The sequence below is a fragment of the Podarcis liolepis genome (assembly GCF_965112155.1).
Source record: "Podarcis liolepis genome assembly, chromosome: 3".
In the NCBI taxonomy this organism is placed as follows: domain Eukaryota; kingdom Metazoa; phylum Chordata; class Lepidosauria; order Squamata; family Lacertidae; genus Podarcis; species Podarcis liolepis.
Window position 1 is genome coordinate 96,079,069 of NC_139557.1, and position 19,352 is coordinate 96,098,420.

Genomic DNA, 19,352 nt, shown 5'->3' on the forward strand with positions numbered 1-19,352 from the left:
GTGTGTTAAACTGTCTGCCACCTTGGGCGCATTGGAAAAAGGCAGTATATACATGTGATAAATCATAATAGAGTGGATAAGATGTCGGCATTTAAGATACACCTGGAATCTAGTAATGCAGCCCATAGAACACACAACATGCGTCTCAACCAACCAAATGCTTTTGTCATCTGTTTGTAGTAGCCTACTAAGGGGTTAGATGAACTTTGTGCTTTTGTTGCTTGGTGGGATCACAAATAACATGTGTTGTCAAGAATCTGGGAGCTACAATATGTGGATCTTGGCTGTATTTGGCATGGTTGGTTGCAAGTTGTGTAAACCTGGAATGAAACCTGCTGCTTGCAAACAGATACATTCTCCTAACATTGTAAGCCTTAATTTTTATTAAGTGTCTTGTAAACCCCTGCATTCTAACCTTGGCAAGTAGTTCACCTACTGATATTTTTAAATCAGTTGTAATTAATATTATTATTTTAAAACTATTTCCAAATAAGAACATATATGTTCATGCCGGGTATATTATGCTAACAATGATAGAAAATATCACATCAGTAAGTTGTAAAAATTACTTTGAACAAAACATCTGGTTGAATATTATCTTAAAATGTAAAGTTTCAATACTGTTATTTATAAACAAACACCATCTTTTGATAAATTTGTTAACAGCATGGCTCTCTTTACACCTTTTGTAATATGAACTCCTTCCACAGATGGCATCTTTGCTACATTCCAAAGTAGTAACCATATTTCTATACTGAGACAATTACGGATCACCATCTGTGTCCAGTGGGGTTTGCTCCCAGGTAAATGTATGTAGGATTGCACCCTGGTGTATTCTTCTTCTTAATATGCCTTTGTTGTTTTCAGTAGGCACTCTTGGGTGCATTGGGCACAGTATACAATAATATGCAAGCTGGATGCATAGTCTGCATGCTGTTTTTTCCGAAATAAGACGATGGCACTTTCTCCCACGTAAGGGAGTTGTACGTTTGCAGCCTTAACCTTATGTAAACCTCTTAGAGGTTTTATAATTAAACTGTATACAAATTCTACTAAATAAATAATAAATAAATCACTTTCTTTATTAGGCCGGTGTTGGTTCTACCCACTATGCTTTTAAGCTTTCAGTGTACTGTGGAATAGAATGAAAAAAAACAACTGCAGATTTGGTTAGGGCTCTTGATGTTAATTTGGTTTGCTGTATCCATATGCATACAAGCATGTGAATCTTTCCGGAAGTGATTTGTTTAAAGTTTAAAGTTCTCAGGAAAGCTGTAGATCGTTAATTAATACAGGACAGAATAAAACAGGCATCCAGCCTGCCTGTTTTTTTGTGGAATGTTTTTGGCAGGGTTCAAACCAACATGAAAATTCGCCATCATCATAAAATTTAGGACAGCTGGGATGCTTTGCAGTGAGGACTTTTGGCTCCACAGTTCAAATAATCACAATAGCAGCTCAATTTAGCCCTTGGCTGGGTAGGTTTGGCAGGGCACAATGAAAAATAATTATTTCATGGCCTGCTTATTTGTCCCTTAAAAAAAACTTCCTGACCTAGTCAGGCTTATGTAAATACACTGCCACATGTAGGGATGCAGAACATTGCCGCATTCCCCCGTTTGGAAAACTTTTCATTTATCTTCAGACTATTTTTAGAAGTATCTGTTGGACATACAAATATGGACCGACAGTGTCAGAAATCGAACCCCCGGGATCTTCTTGGCATTGGCTTTTCTATCTATAAGCCAGCATCTTCCTTTTTAAAGCATGCTTGTTTAGTATGCATAGTATTGTTACTAGGGCAGCACAGGGAGTGACAATATAAATAAGTCCATTTCTTTGCAGTTTTGTATTTACTCTGCCTAGGGGGACAACAGGCTTTTAAAAACATTTGTTGCATTTTGTCTTCATTTGTATGGCTAGGGTAGCCAGATACAAAGGAGAACAGGACTGCCATGCCTGATTAATTGGACAGAAGAGGTTCGTGATTTTTTTGGTGAGATGCACTCTGTCATGCAGGATGACCAAACTCTTGAAATTTTCTCTTCTGTCCCAGGATTGAAGGTTACATTTGCCTAGGTCTTCCATTCCTACCTTGGCATCTGACCACCTTACTCCTCCTGTTTGATTAACTGTGGTGCTTTAACTTTCTATGTCATTGGCATCTCTTGGCAAAGGGGTACGAATGAGAGTCTAAAGGCATGTGTTGTGGGTCTGAAGCTGGTCAGTGCTTGAACAGGATTGTTTTTTTCTGAGAGGCAAATAGACACAAGACTACATGATTTCCTACATCACCTTCTCCAACCTAATACTGGCTGGAGCTGATGGGAAAACACTTGGAGAACACCTCTTTGGGAAAGGTTGTCCTAAACATACACTCATGTAGGGGGAGGTGACCTCTCTGTTCTTCTCTTTTTCATTTGGACTGCCCAACCAGAAATCAAATACTTCTTATGATCAAGACAATCTTCCTTTCAGTGAATGTTACGTTTTCTCAAAATGTCATTAAAAGGGGGATAAAATCAGCAGTCATGTCATGCATCGGGATGGATTCCTAAATGTAAATGAGAATCTTGCAGTAATTTATTTACATTTGTTTTCAGCACAACAAATGAGACATCACGTAGCTCCATAATTTCCCATGACCGAGTCACCGGCATGCAATGTGTAATTTACTATGATTTAAGATGCTTATCGGCAGGTTCTTGAAGCAGTACCTGGTGACTTTTTTTTATAATACTTTCTCGTGACTGCCTTCACTCACTTCATCCTACATATATCCCCATCTGGTTTATTTCTAAGCTGAAACAAAATTAGAATCTTTTGTTTTTACTTGCCTTTCTGAGTTGGAACTAAGACAACCTAATAAGACAGGCTTTTCATGAAAGTTCTGGAATTTGCACAGATTTTGAGGCCTTTCATGTCACCTCCTTTATCTGAAGTTCAGTTGGTAAAGAAGGAAAGAGCCTTTTCCACCCCTCTTCTGTTATTTCCCTCTTCTGTGTTTGCTGTTTTCATTGCTTATATTTTGAAATATTATAGTCTTTCATGATGCTGTAGGCCACTTTTACTGGATATTTAGGTTAGAAAAATGAATGTACATATTAAACTAAACAAACATTTACCTGTCTTAACCACAGTGTTGCTTTTGAAGGCTGAACTGGTGGTGTAGTGTGAGGGCATATGCACCTAAGCAGGAGTTGATGCACCTTTTTCATTCATGAATTAAGTTACCAATAGTGCTGAAGTGTTCATGCTACTACCTCCTGTGGTGCCACAAAATGTCTCAGTAAATATCCCTTCAGACATACACAATGCACAAGAGATTGATTGCACTTCCTGCTTTGGCCTTTGCATCCCCAGCCCTACACTGATACCATCCTTAAATATGCCTACATTTTATTGGATGCCAGGAGTGGACACCCTCCCTTCCATTCTGAACAGAGGAGAGATGCAAAGGCCTATCTGTGAGCAAGTACAGCAGTGGCTGATGTAGGCATCTTTTTTCCTTTGATGTGGGACAGGTGGTGGGAAGTGCACATGCCCACACCATTTGTGTTCCTGTTACTTGGTCTGCTCTTTTATATGACCTGTTTTTTATTATGCCATGTGCCCCATGACAGCCATTCCAATAACAGGCCATCCTCTTAGGCAGTGCTTCTTTTTTTCTTAAAAAAGAAAAGAAAAGAAAGTTGCTGGTACTCATCATGAAGTTGTTACAGTAAGTGCCACACTTTTTAACAACAACAAAAAGAGGTGCCGGTAGTGCGTACCCTTGAATACCCCCTGAAAAAAAGCACTGCTCTTAGGACTTAATTATTGCATAAGAAGCTATTTAAGACAGTGCAGGCCTATGGCATTTCCACTCCTTGTTCGGGACGTATTTTTCAGACCCCTGAAACACTTCCTGAGTAATTCCAAAGTTGGTGAGTGGCCTCTCCTGCACTTAAATTGATGCAGGGCATGCTACCCAGGTCAAAATGGCTGATGCCAACACCATTGTATCCTGTTTTTCCCTTCTGATAGCGAGTTTCCCGTCCCAATATAGACTTTTAAGGTTTTCTTCCCAATAGTTTGACAGGTATGTGCTCATTCCACACCACGAGGATGTGACTTGATTCAGCATTGGCAGACTCATTTTAAGTGCGGTAATGATGGCTCCTGGACAGAAAAGTTGTTTTAGCTACAGCTGCACAACTACCACTCTCCCAGCACAAGAATATTTGTAAAATTATGCTGGAATTACATATTATAAATTGTACATAAATGCTCACTTTTTGATTTGACGGAATACTGTGTACACCTGTAACTTGAAATAAAATCATCACCAAAATTTTATATTATCTTTGCATTTTTGTTGAATATAAAGCATAAACTGTAGATAATGCTCAAATCATTTTAGTTCAGATTCTGAGCAATTGGTTTGGGGCTCCAAGCCTTTGCTCAGCATTATGCAGGCATCAATCCTTTTTATGCTAAGGGCCAGTATATCTTCAGATTATTTACAGAGCTGCAGATAAATTGCAGAATCTCCAAGACAAAAGATTGCTGTAAGCAAATTATTTGTCCAGTGCTCTTTTAGAATATAATATTGTATTCTACATGTTTTGAATAAGTTTTTAAAACAGCTGTATAAATTTTTGTCTGGCTTTGAGAGGAAAGTCTCTTTTTTGGCAAATAGTGGGCTTCCTTCCTAGGGGAAAAATACCTTACAGTGTCAAGATCCCTAGCATTTGGGGATGTTTTCTATTAATTGAATCTAATACTTGCACTTTGAAATCTGATTCAGGAAATGTTAACAGGCAACTGTCAAGGATAGACTATTCTGGGACAGGCTGTGCTTGCTTATTACTTAATTTTGTACTCCACTAAGCATCTATTCATTTGCACAGTCTTATTCTCAACAGGAACACACTGATTTCCCCCTCGTTTCAATTTTCTTTTCAAAAATAGCTTTCTAGTGGATGTGTAAGTCCCATATATTTCCCCAAAAATCATTATTCATATTTTTAAGTTGTTAGCAACATTTGCTTCTACTGTCTGCTACTTTAGCAACTCTCTTTCTTCTTCAGAGCTTATTTTTCTTTCCTGAGTGTGATTCATGTACTGTATTCATGATGTGAACATGATGATGTCATGATTATTGGTGAACTACTGACATTACAAAGGGAAAATGAAACTCATTCAGATTGCGGTCAGGTCTTCATAAGTGACTCCATAGACTAGTGTGGGGAACCTTTGGCCCTTCAGATGTTGCTGAACTATAACTCTCATCTGTCCCAACCAGCATAGCCAGTGGCCATGGATGATGGAAATTTTAGCTCAGCAACTTTTGGAGGGCCAAAGATTCCCCATACCAGATCTGTGGGATATAGAAATCTAGAACATAAGTAATTGGCACATAGTGAACATGGTGATGTCGCTGAGTTCAAATTTAAGGCTATTGAATGAAATGCTTACGTGTATCTTTTGTTTGTTTGGTCACTCTACAAAGAATGAGAATAATTAAGTTGTAGTGGTAGCCACCAACTTGGATGGTTTCAACATAGGATCAAACAAATTAATGGACGATAAGAGTATCTTCTACCACCTCTGATAGAAGCAGTATGCCTCTAAATACCAGCTGCTGGGAATCAGAAGTGGGAATCATGCTGTTTACACTCATGTCTACCTTTCAGGCTTCCCATTGCATCTGGTTGGCTACTATAGGAATAGCATACTGGACTAGATGGGCTTTTGGTCTGATCAAGCAGGGCACTTCTTAAATTGAGGTTCAGGTGTATATGAAATAGGCTCAATTTAAGTAACCTGCTTTAGAACTGTGGTCAAAATGATTGATATGGTGATATTATATTGAGTAATGTAGAATGTTTTTGTATAGTATGTGTTTAATATTTACATAACATTTGTATATTTATAGCTTGATCAATTTAGTCTTTAGATCTTTGTATTTTGAAAATGTAATCAAATTGTTTAATAATTAGAATGGTAAAATAAAAATGTTGTTAGATGGAGGGTGCCTTTCGACACTGAAAATATTAAATTCACCTCATCCATTTGGCTCAGTCTTAATTTAGTATTCTAAGGTAAGTGCTGATTGGGCAATTTTTTAAAAATAATCATAACATCTGTATCTTTTCTCTTTTGCTTTTTTTTTATTCAAAAGTAAACTCCATCCAATTTGATGAAACTTGCTTCTAAGTAACTATGCAAGACTGGGGTAGATCAGGACTAGTGGTCCCATACTTTTTCAATGATGCCAGAGGGATGAAACCCACTTTTTGGAAAATCTTGAACCCTGTCTTTTTATACAGGCAGAATCAGAAGCACCGTGTGAAATGTGTGGCTTAACCAGTACTCTTTGGCTTATTATCCATTGAACTCATCTGTGCTTGACTATAGGAGCTAGTGCCCTACTTGGCATCTTTCTTGAGCTTGAGTATCTGATGTTTTAATCTTGATTGTTTTGCGTTTTGGAGTCAAAGAAGGAAGCTGCACCAAACTTAATGCTGACACTATGGATATAGTAATAGTTCTGCAAATTCATATCTATTTTATTTTATGCCAGTTTAACTGTCATGGCTTTCCCAAAGATTCCTGGGAAATGCAGCTTTGGGAGTATGCTTCAAATTCTTTGCTGGCAATCCCTAGGCTCTTTCATTGGACTACAGGGGTTCTCTGGGGACAGATAATATGTATTAACCCAGTTTTAAGTTTGCACTCAAACTCTCCGTTTTGAAAACATTAAGTTCCATCTTGCATATCACTCAACTGCTTGTCTCCTTAATTCCAATCAACATCTCACTTATTGCTAGAGTCAACACTCCAGTAGTAACAAAAAATAAAACCTTTCATCATCTATTGATTTGCCGTCTTGAAAAAAATGACAATAGGCTATTTTTGTCCAATTTCTCAATAACTAGAGCTATTTATTGGTTTTTCAGTTTTACTATATTGCACAAGAATGTATTTTACTGCATTTTCTGAAAACTGCAGTATCAAGATGCAATGTTTTGTAGTTTTTGCAAGCAAATTCAAAAATTGTATAGTCCAACTGAGAGCTATAAAGATACCTGCCATATTTGTAATAGTATCTTAATTCAAATTTAACTGCAGAGGGCGATCGGGCATTTGTTAACCTAGTAGACTGCTGAAAAATATCTTTAGACAAACTTGTTTTTTTTAAAGTTATATTGTTCCGTAAGACATGGAAACATGAACATTGTGTTTGTGATTTTGTCACAGGAGTCCAATGTGAGCTTGAGAAATAACTACAGCTTCAGCTAGGTGAGATTTGTACCTAAAGGTGCATATCCTTTTCTGTGATTTACACTTTCTAACATTCTAAACTACATTTTATGAGTTATGAATCTTGCTTGTTTAAATAATTAAAAAAAACAAAACAAAACCCACACAACAGGATTCCTGGTTCGCATATAACACAAAGCAAGATTTTAGCCACACAGGAGTAGAGGTGACCATGCAAAAGAGGGAGCTTTGGGCTTCCTAAGGCTCACCCTTTTAGTGTTAAACTATGGCACCAACACTTTTGTGTTTGTAAAACAAAGGAATGGGGTAAAATTTGGTGTTTCTTGAGTTTTATGTGGTTTCAATCCAAAGAACTGAACTGTGGCATCAGGATGATTGTCCAATAAGTTAATTTATCCCTTTTTGTGTAAATACAATGTAATTCTAAGTTGGAAAGGAACAATATTCTTTATACAGCAGGATATAGATGATAGTACTAGCAAATGGAAAATGTGACATTCAGCTACAAGAAAAACAAGGAAGACCCAATAGAAAGAAACTCAAAATTGAATGTAGCATAAAGGGAAAAGAGAGTCATATATGTAACTAATACCATGCTATTTATTGAAATCTCACCAGTGACCTTTACAGCAGCAGTGCTTCAATGTATAGTTATGCAGAAAAGGAAAGTGATGGCTATTATAAAGGGAACATATGATTGGATTTAGATTCATGGGGATGTAGGTTTTGAAGAGGTGCCCTTCATTATCTGTGGAGCATGTATATCTATAGTAAGACTTATTTCATTGTGGTCCTTGAAAATATGCTGCATTCATTCCTGCTTTTTTCAGGTCTGGTAGCAAATTTCTAAAGTTTGCTTTGGGTGTTACCAATACATACTGGGGGAGATGTTTGTGACTGATTAGTAATTGTAGTTCAGCATATTTTGTTTGGAGTTTATGTTCAGTGCTTCTAGTTGAAGTTTCCAGTACAGTCTCAGTACTGTTGTTGTTAAACTTTGTATATCCCCTTCTTCAATAGATCACAAGGTATTTCACAGCATAAAAATACAAGATAAAAAAGTCCCTATCCATATTACTAATTTAATTTCAAATCTAATTAACAACTTCTCCTTGTGGGGTCTGTGGAGTAGAGGTGAACTACATTGTTAATCCTAAAGTTCAAAATGTTGTTGCTGTATTGTTTGTATCCCTTGGTTGGTAAATGAACAATCATAAGCTTTTTCAAGTACATGCTTTTAATGTCATTTTTTGGCAGGTGAAACATTTCTTATGAAGTCTTGAAGATATATTTAAGGCAATATTTAAGTAAATATTCACAAAATGAATTCAGTTATACAAGGGATATTCTACTTTATTTAATAATAATAATAATAATTTAAGTAGCTTGGGGCGGGGGAGAACCCCAGTTCAAAACACTGGCTGCTTAAGGGTGGAGAACTAAATCTCTCTGCCATTTTATTTCCACCACAAATGCACAGGCATCATAGTAGTTAAATCAGTGATAGAAGTATGTCTTGCAATAACATTTAGTACCTTTTCAGCGATCATCTAACACCCGTGTCTTCATCACGCTTCACAGGCTACCTAACCAGAAGCAATTTTTGTTTCCAAATACAAGATGAGCTTCTTGAGGGATTTTAAAATAAAATACTGTTGTGAAAAGGAAGAGAGTACTGCATACAGGTGAAAGGTGGAGTTTTCCGGGGTGTAGAATGGAGTGTTTGTCTCTTTTCTTCACAGGAGGTAAAAACATCATGGGGTATCTCACCTTTTCTACTCTCCTATTGTTTTCACATCCATCCCATTATAGACTCACGTGGATCCAGCACCTTCAATTCATTTCAGTTCTGTCACTTCTGAAGCTAGATGTGTCTCAGTACTAAGTCTGCTCTACAGTCCCTTTGGGCATTCCTTATAGTTATTCTTGCTGCCAACATTCTATTAGAAAATTCACCATGTACTCTTAAGCCTACACCCCAGCTCTATTCTTGAATTAAAGGCTACTGGAGAATGCTTCCGTTTTTCATATTTTAACAGGGTCTCAAGAGGTGGTGGTTGTTTAAATTTGCAAACTTTAATAGGGAATTTGCATTCTGTTCACACAACTTTGCCTACTACAAGTCCAATTGGATTTTGTTTTTCTTAAATATTTGTTTGTTTGTTACATTTCTATCACACTCTTTTCCAAGTATCTCATCCTGAGCTGTAAATCATTATTATTTTAATTTACAAATAGGATCAGAGGTGAAGAGCTAAGTTACTTTCCCACAAAATGAGTCCATGTCCTAGGTGGAATTGAGCTCTGTTGAAGTCCTACATACAGCAACACTTTATGTTTATAGCTTAGAGATGTTGAAAACAGAACATTTTGTCCATAGAAATGCTTAGAGTTTTATTGTTACAGGAATAGCTGCGTGCGTGCACACACACACACACACACACACACACACACACACACACACACACTTGATTTTTGTTTCTTCCCTCCACCAATCTGAGATCTAATTAATATAGTCTCTACTCACCACCTTTATAAAAGCAGAATGCCTAGCCTTGTAGCCATCTGCCTGGACATATAAGTACTGTTCTATTTTTGACCTGGACACCTATGCTTGAAGAACATCATGTAAGTTCAAAAGTTGATGGCCTTATACAAGCATCCCCCCACTTATGTGGGGGTTATGTTCTGGGCCCCTGAACACATAACTGAAATCACGTAAAGTGGGGAGCAACCGACTTTAATTGGTGGGGTGCACAGGTATGATAAAACCCTGGGGAAAGTGGAAAAGAGAGAGCTCATTTCATAAATACACCCATAATGGGAAACCTTTGCTACTGGAAGCACTCAGAAAAAAAACCACACTTTTTTTTTAAGATTACTCTTAACATTTGTTCTCCACCTTGATAGTGTTTTAAAGAAGAAGAAAAAAATTGGTGACTGTTTTCATTAAAAGGGTTTTAAATATATACATATAATAATTTAGATGGCGGTGGGATGGCAAAATGTACAAAGGCATGAAGACAGCCTTCAGTAAATCAAATAGCAATAATTAAGTGGATAGAAGGATATAATGGATTTATTAGCAAATCTCAAACTGCTTTGCAGAAGATGGGAGAGGGATGCCTCTTGAAGGATCTACTGGAATTTAGATCGAGCAGATTGAAAGCTGCATACCCCTCAAAACCTAACGAGGGTGAGGTTCTGCTTGTTAGCACCTTTTATTTTTATTTTTTATTTTTTTATAAATTTTTTATTGGTTTTACAAAATTTTAAAAAGACAAACAAACACTGAAAGAGACAAACAAACACGCATAGTTTCAAACATATTTTCATGTAAACCTCTTTTCTTGGACTTCCCCATACCCCCCCTCTCTGCATCCCAATGTCCATACTTCAACTAGCAACTCCCAATTGTTGCTTTCAAATCTCTGTCATCTTAGTCCTTTTTTATATTCTAACCTTATATCCCTGTGCCCCTTTGTTTCTGAAAACCACAACATTTTTAACATTCATTAAGTTTATAGTGGTCCTTAAGGTAAATTTTAAATTTTCTCCAGTCTTCTTCCACCGTCTCTTTTCGTTGATCACGGATTCTGCCTGTCATCTCGGCCAATGTCATATAGTCCATCACTTTCATCTGCCATTCTTCCAGAGTGGGTAAATCTTGTGTCTTCCAGTACTTTGCGATGAGTATTCTTGCCGCTGTTGTAGCATACATAAAAAAAGTTCTATCCTTCTTTGTCACCAATTGGCCGACAATGCCCAAAAGGAAGGCCTCTGGCTTTTTAGGGAAGGTACATTTAAGTACCTTTTTCATTTCATTATAGATCATTTCCCAGAAGGCCTTAATCTTCGGGCATGTCCACCAAAGGTGATAAAAGGTACCTTCAGTCTCTTTACACTTCCAACATTTATTATCAGGCAAATGATAGATTTTTGCCAGCTTGACTGGGGTCATGTACCACCTGTATACCATTTTCATAATGTTTTCCTTTAAGGCATTGCATGCCGTAAATTTAATACCGGTGTTCCATAACCACTCCCAGTCAGCTGACATAATGTTATGTCCAACATCCTGAGCCCACTTAATCATAGCCGATTTAACTGTTTCATCCTGTGTGTTCCATTTCAACAGCAAGTTGTACATTCTAGATAAGTTCTTAGTATTGGGTTCTAACAGTTCGGTTTCTAATTTTGATTTTTCCACCTGGAAGCCAATTTTCCTGTCCTGTTTAAAAAATTCCATTATTTGGCGATATTGGAACCAATTTTCTACTTTATGCTTCAATTTCTCCTGACTTTGTAGTTTGAACTTATCTCCATCCTGTTCTAAGATTTCCCAATACTTCGGCCATCCGACCTCCATATTGAGTTTCTTCACTGCTTTAGCCTCCACTGGTGCCACCCATCTAGGGGTTTTATTTTCCAATAGATCTTTGTATCTTATCCAAACATTAATCAATGCTTTCCTGACAATGTGGTTTTTAAAGGCACTGTTAACTTTATCATACCAAAGATATGCATGCCAACCAAAGGCATTATTGAAACCTTCCAGATCCAAAATGTCCGTGTTCTCGAGGAGCATCCATTCTTTCAGCCAGCAAAAAGCTGCAGCCTCATAGTACAATTTTAGGTCCGGCAGGGCAAAAACCCCTCTTTCTTTAGCATCTGTCAGTATCTTGAATTTAATTCGGGGCTTTTTGCCCTGCCAGACAAATTTCGAAATGTCTTTGTGCCACCTCTTAAAACATTCCATCTTGTCAAGAATCTGCAAGGTCTGAAACAAAAATAACATTCTAGGCAATACATTCATTTTAATTACTGCAATTCGGCCTAACATTGACAATTTCAAATTTGACCATATTTCTAGATCTTTTTTAATTTCTGACCAACATTTTTCATAGTTATCCTTATACAAATTCACATTCTTAGATGTTAAGTAAACCCCTAGGTATTTCACCTTCTTTACCACAGTCAAACCTGTTTCCTCTTGAAATTTCTCCTTTTCCATATCTGTTAAGTTTTTCCCTAAAACTTTAGTTTTTTGCTTGTTCAACTTAAATCCAGCTACCTGGCCAAACTGTTGTATTATTTCTAAAACCCTTTTCGTACTAGTGTTTGGCTCTTGCAAAGTCAATACTAAGTCATCTGCAAACGCTCTTAACTTATAATGTTTAGCTCCGACCTGCACACCTTTGACCTGCTGGTCATTTCTTATCATGATCAGCAACACCTCCAGAACTGAAATGAAAAGTAATGGGGAAATCGGGCACCCCTGTCGTGTTCCTTTTTCTATCTTAAGTTCCTCAGTCACAACATTGTTTACAATCAGCTTAGCTTTTTGTTCAGAATATATTGCAGCCATACCATTCTCAAAACCCTGGCCTACCCCCATCCCATGAAGATTCTTCCTCATAAAACTCCAAGAAATATTGTCAAAGGCTTTCTCCGCATCCACAAAAATCAATACTGCTTTAGTGTTTATATTCACCTCTAGCTTCTCCAGAATGTCTATTACATTCCTTACATTGTCTGCCAGGTGTCTTTTAGGGAGAAAGCCTGCTTGGTCCTTATGAATCTTCTCCATCAAAACTCTTTTAAATCTTTTTGCCAAAATGTCTGCAAAAATTTTGTAATCCACATTAAGGAGTGATATTGGGCGGTAGTTCTTAAGTTGGGTCTTTTCAGTCTCTGACTTTGGTATGAGTGAAATATATGCCTCTTTCCACGATTCAGGCGCCCTTTTTCCCTCAAGAATCTCATTACACACTTCTCTTAATGGTTGAGTCAACCATTCCTTCAGCGATTTGTAGTATCTAGAAGTCAGTCCATCTGGTCCCGGAGATTTGCCCAGTTGCATATTCTGAATGGCAGCCTCTATCTCTTGTTCTGAGATTCTCTGGTTCAAATCCATCTTGCTTTGATGAGAGATTTTTTGTAATCCATATTTTCCAAGGAATTTATCTATATCTTCTTCATTTTGCGGGCCTTGAGTGTAGAGTTTTTTGAAGTAACTTAAAAAGCAGTTTCTAATTTCATTAGGTTTAGATATATTCTTTCCATCCACCTCTAGGCTTGTAACTGTATTTAGTTTCTGCCTTTTCTTCAGTTGCCATGCCAAAAGTTTGCCACATTTATTTGCTGATTCAAAAGTCTTTTGCTTCATTTGCTTTATCTTCCATTCAATCTCTTGGTTCATCAATTCCATATATTGTGTTTGATATAGCTTGATTTCTCTTAGAATGTCCTGAGATTTTGGTTTTGTTCTTAATTTTCTCTCTCCTTCCTTTATCATTTCCAAAATCTTCTCTTTTTTCTCATTTTGTTTTTTCCTCTTTATTGAATTTTGTTGAATCAAAAATCCTCTCATAACCGCTTTACTTGCATCCCAGATCACTCTTTTCTCCACGTCGGTCCTCAAATTTATTTCAAAATAATCTTTTAGGGTCTTTTGGGCCTTCGTGAGAATCTCCTTGTCTCGAAAGAGGGTGTCATTCATTCTCCATCTAAATTGACCAGTTATTGTGAGTTTCATCTCCATCTTCACGGCGTTATGGTCGGAGCAAGTTTTTGAGCAGATTTCCACTTTCTTAATCTTTGGAGCCATTCCACTAGTAACCCAGATTTGATCGATTCTGGTCCAGGTCATCATTGCTTGGGAGAAGAAAGTTCCCTCTCTCTCCAGAGGGTTCCTTGTTCTCCATATATCTATCAAGTCCATATTTTCTGTCATTTCGAAAAAAGTCTTAGGGAGTCTCCCTTCCTTGCTAACTGTTAGTCTTTGTGCCTTGTCCATGTTGGTGGAGACCACGCCATTCATGTCTCCCATGATGATCACTTGTTAGCACCTTTTAGGGCACAACCTGAGCTTCTGTCATGGTGGAACCTCACACTAGTGACATTCCTCTCTACTAGCATAGACTGGCAGAGACATATCTATACATCATCTAACTGGCACTGGGATGGGGTTAGGATTGTGCAGCAACATGCTGTTTCAAATAAATGATTTTTACCTATGAAGAATGGCATCCTGAAACTAATACTGTACTGGAATTGCTAATAGACCTGTGTGCGCATCAGTCCAAAATATAATTTTGAAATATGTTCCAATACTTATTACCTCTGAATGAAAACAATACATGGATTTAAAAAAACCAGACTATACTGAAATGTATAAGTAGATGTGTTGTGCTATGTGTTTAGCTATGCTAGAATGAACTTTTCTTTAAAACAGCATTTTTAGATACTGTTATTTCCATTTCAAAGTAAAAGTATCTTATATGAAAAGGTTCAATTCCCCAGTGAGAAAAAAGGTTGTATGAGTTTCTTGACTCACCTTTTTTCATGTTTTGATCATATGTGAAGATCAGAACACTCCATCTTTTTTGTCAACATTGCTGTGGGAAAAAATGTCAGTTGAACATTTCCCTAGGGATGTAAAGGTTCTGTCCTGTTGCGTTAGGCTTTGTTTTCCTTTATCCTTTGGTTGCTCAGATAGTCTGTTGCTGAATATGCATATTAGTTTTACATAAAGTGGTAAATTTTCAGCATCCAAATAAACACAGATTTTTATTATTTCTGGCAAAAGTAAACCACATCTATCCATAAATGTACACTATTTAGACCAGAGGTTTTTTATGTTATTAAAAGTTGAGAAAGAACATAAAAGTTTGGATGTTGGAGCAGTAGGGTTTTTTTTTTTAAAGGTTCCATCTTGGAGCATAAAAATAAATTTGACTACTCAGTCCCAAGTACGTTTGTTTGGAATAAGGTCACTTCCAGATGATCTGTTCACTGGGCATTCATCATGATTTGTTTGCACAACATTTGTGGGGAGGTTAGACAGCACGAGTGGTATATTAAGCATTCATTTTGATTTGTTTGTGGGGATGTTGTGTCGAGCCGTTGTTATTTCACACTTTCCAATATTCCTCTGCCCCTTTAAAATTTGTTGAGGGGTTATTGGGTTGTTGTTTTTATTTTGATTGTGTATTTTGTGGTTTTATAGTCTGATTTTATTCTGTGAACTGCTCTGAGAACTGCAGGTATAGGACGCTATATCATCATCATTAATAATAATTATGTAATAATAATAATAATAATAATAATTCCTGTCACTTTCCATTTCCCCAAAAGTATGTTTTCAGGGGAGGGAGAGCAGGTTTGTTGTGCAAGAGCACCAGATCAGGTTTAATTACACAGTCTGAATTTGCTAGTATGTGACTGAATCCTACACCAAAATAACCACAGTCTGGTAGCACCTCCTAGTAACAGCCTTATGCAGCGGTCTTAGGCAGGTCTACTCAGAAGTAAGCTCCACTGAACTCTGTGGAACTTAGTTCTGAGTAAATGGGTATAGGATTTGGCTGTAAGCGTGCTTAGGATAGCAGCCTTACTGAGGCTTTATCTGAAGAAAAAAACTGTCTTGTTTTTATTTGACTTATGTCATTTGTAGTGCCTTCCCCAAATGGTACTATAATTAGCTTTTGTGTACAGTTTAACTTAGCCATACAGTTGTCATACGATCCAAAGATTGCCTGTTGTAGTCTTAAAGTCCCCTTGATACATACTCTGTAGAGAAACAGATTTCCCAGCAGAAGTAAGGAATTCATTCACATTATTCCTTTTTCTTTTTGCATGATAGTTTAGCTGCACTTTGCATACACTATATTTATTAATTAATCACATCTTCACATCACTGTTTTGGCAAGTGTCCAATAACAACAACAACAACAACAACAACAACAACAACAACAACAACAACAACTTTTTATTTATACCCCGCCCTCCCCAGCCAAGGCCGGGCTCCTGTACATTTAATCACTGTAACACTTCTGTACACACTACAATCCTTTTAGATATCTAGATTAAAAATCCTACTAGAACATTCTGAGTACTAAATCATACAGAATTACAGTATTATTAGAAGCATTAAAAGATAAGAAGCTTTATTATACATTTTGGGAGACTTAGACTGTAACACAAACAAGTGTAAGGAGGAAGGAAAACTTTATGCCTAAAATATACTAGTGATCACAGTATTACACAATAATAATTTTGCAGTTGCTTCACTAGCAAATAATGTATCTTATTATTTTTCATGTTAATCAGTAGCCAATCTTCAAGACTTAAAATTGGGAGGTTGGGAAGGGTGTGTGTGAGCAGCCAGAAAAATGTGAAGGCAAATGAATATTATCATGCCACATTGGTAATATTATAAAATGGGCTTCAATGATTTCTCACCTGTTGAAGTGAGTTGATTTTATGGGCCATGAGGGGAGTAAAGGCTCTTAATGTAACATTGTTTCATCCTTGAACCTAAAGTAAGTGTCGTGACATCATCATGTCTCCCTGCCCCCATACCCCATCATTGGCTAGTGTGGTAATGGATAATGTGAAATTGCATAATAGGTATGTGCCTGAATTTTACAGAGATTGGGTGGTATTAACTTGACAAAAAGTTGTTGTTTTGCTTGCAGTGCTATCTTAAGTATTTTTACTTCTCTACTTTAAGAGTTACAAGTAGCTAATGAGGGTTTGAGGGGGAGGAGGTGTTCTGCTTTTGTATATTCTGTTTGAAAGGTGGCAACCTAGTCACTGAATAGATTACTTTAGGCTGATAAACTATTCAGAGATAAACTATTCAGAGGTAAACTATTAGAGTTCAACAACTTTTTTTTTAATTATTAAGATTATTAATTATTAAGACATTCTACTCTCTAGTTTTGTAGTAAAAGAAGCCATCATGTTCTAGTTGTCGGCACATGGAAATCCTTTCTCCACTATCAAATGCCTCCAATATGGCTCCTAAGAAATGGGAAATCCTTTTTAAATACATGTGAGATTTATACCCAGTTTCTAAGGCTTTTTTCATAGTATGCAGAATGCAAGAGTAAACACAAGCTGAAGTTAATTGCTTTCTTAGGAAAGAAAAGTTCAGTTTCTGAGGATTGATTTAGAGTCTTGGTTTACCAAAGAACATGAGCCAGGAACTGGTGGTGGTTGCCATTTACAAAAAGCGACACCCTGATACAACACAGTGCTCTTCTCTATGTTGGGTCTTGCCTTTAGTATGGACAGAAAGGTGTTTGGGTAATTTCAAATTCTAGTTTGTGCATTAACCTCATACACTCCAGCCCATGTTGCTATACCGAATCAGATAACTGGTTCATCCAACTCAGCACTGCTACACTGACTAGCAGCAGCTCTCCAGGGTTTCAGGTAGGGACTCTTTCCTGGAATTAAAGGATGGCACATTACATGCCCACAGGATTGTGTTAAAGATTTATCAATAAAGCATTCTAGATGGTTGTGGGAACAACAGAGCCCCCTTTCTGTTTAATGAACACTCTTCACTGCCTATTTATAGCTACTTCTGTTTCTCTTATAAAAGAGTAATTTATTCCTGAAGTATCTCCAACCAATCAGGCCTTACGTAGGCAAATTGTGATTATATCATATTATCATATAGTCAATTCCTACACATTATTGTGTCACACTGCCAGATATGAATGAGGTCAGTACTGCTGCCCTCATTCTGAATGAGTGAACATGTTCATTCACCACAGATCATAAATCCACCCAAATAATCACCAAGTCAGCATATGTGTGCATGCATGTGCACAATTCATAGAGGAGAAAAGGAGGTTTTGCAAAACATGTGTCATTGTTTTGGCTCAATATGGGTACATATTTACTGTTTAGTACACCACACTGGAATTTACCATATTTTTCGCTCTATAACACGCACCCGACCGTAACACGCACATAGTTTTTAGAGGAGGAAAATCCGTAGGCATGCCACCCGTATGCATTCCCTCCATAACACGCACAGACATTTCCCCTTACTTTTTAGGAGGAAAAAAGTGAGTGTTATGGTGCAAAAAATACGGTAATTAGAATAGAGTATGTCAACTGTATATTGAAATGCATAGGGGCAGCAACATTTATGCTTCTTGCTCTATGTATTAACTGTGCTCTAGTGAATTATTTAACCAAATACTTTAAAATCAAAGTGCTAAAATAATCCTCAGACACTTAACACCTGATCCATCTTGTTGGTAATGGATACTTCCACATTAAATCTGTATATAATTCTTAGCATTTTACTTTTTCAGAGTTGGACAGAAAATACCTCTTTAAAAACTCAAGTAGATAGCATGCGACCCTGTCCTGGTTCAAGCCTGGATAAAGAGAAGTAGTGGCTGAGTCAAGCAGTCCCTGCAGGTGAGATTTTCAGGGAGTTACAAGGGAATGCAGGAATACGGGTATATGTGTTAACACGCAGTGTAGCCCGAATAAGGCACTAATAATTATTTATACAACTAATATTGAAGAGCTAAGCAATATTGCCTTGCAAAATGAAAAATCTCTTATATCTGTGTCTGTTGCCTTTGGCCTTTGAAATAAGCATGTTGTGTGGTATAATTTGTAATGTTCCTTTCCTTCACCTACTTTGGAGGATTTGAAATCTGCTTACCTTATCTAGACCACAGGAAGTCAACATAATACTCTACAGATGTTGTTGGGCAACAATTCCCTGGCAGCTTTGCCAAAGGGCAGGAGAGCTGGGCTGTGTAGTTCAACAGCATGCTCACTAGTACTGATCTAGAACCATTGAAGCGGATGCAGCTTGTGCCATGTAGTGTGGTTTGCCAGCTTTTTGTCAAACCTTTCTGCAGTCCCAAATCATATATTTGAGATGCTGTTCGGGCAGATTTCAAAGAAACCTAAAATGAACCTTTCAGGTGTTTTTTAACCACAACTCCCATTATCCCTGGCCATTGGCTATGCTCCTGAGGCTGATAAGAGTTCACCAAAGCATCTGGAGGGCACCAGGTTGGAGAGAGCTGTTCTACATTGCTTGGCAATGGCTCTTCAGGGTCCCATATGTGGGAATAGCTGGAGATGCAATTTATTGAACTTAGGACCAGACAAGTAATATGTTCAAAAATGAATATGCTAGGGTAAAGTGGAAAAAATGCATGTATTAGTGAAAATAACACACAAAATGGATAATATAAGGGGGGATTGCTTACCAAAATGTTATATTACATACACTAATGTGTATATTAGGAGAT

At 37.3% G+C, this 19,352-nt stretch overlaps 1 protein-coding gene across 21 annotated transcripts in view; it reads left to right on the forward strand.

The window, feature by feature from the left end:
• The window catches only part of ESRRG (estrogen related receptor gamma), a 476,442-nt gene that overhangs the window by 86,596 nt on the left and 370,494 nt on the right, over positions 1–19,352 (forward strand). For 6 of the 21 annotated variants that reach the window (XM_083494553.1, XM_083494559.1, XM_083494541.1 and 3 more), the window contains one exon: positions 18,390–18,498. The exons of 11 other annotated variants lie outside the window; for them this stretch is intronic. The gene's annotated coding sequence lies outside the window, so the exon portion shown is untranslated. Of the gene's footprint in view, positions 1–7,245; positions 7,307–18,386; positions 18,499–19,352 lie in introns of those variants that run through there. 4 more of the 21 variants (XM_083494548.1, XM_083494558.1, XM_083494555.1 and 1 more) reach the window with 3 other exon arrangements.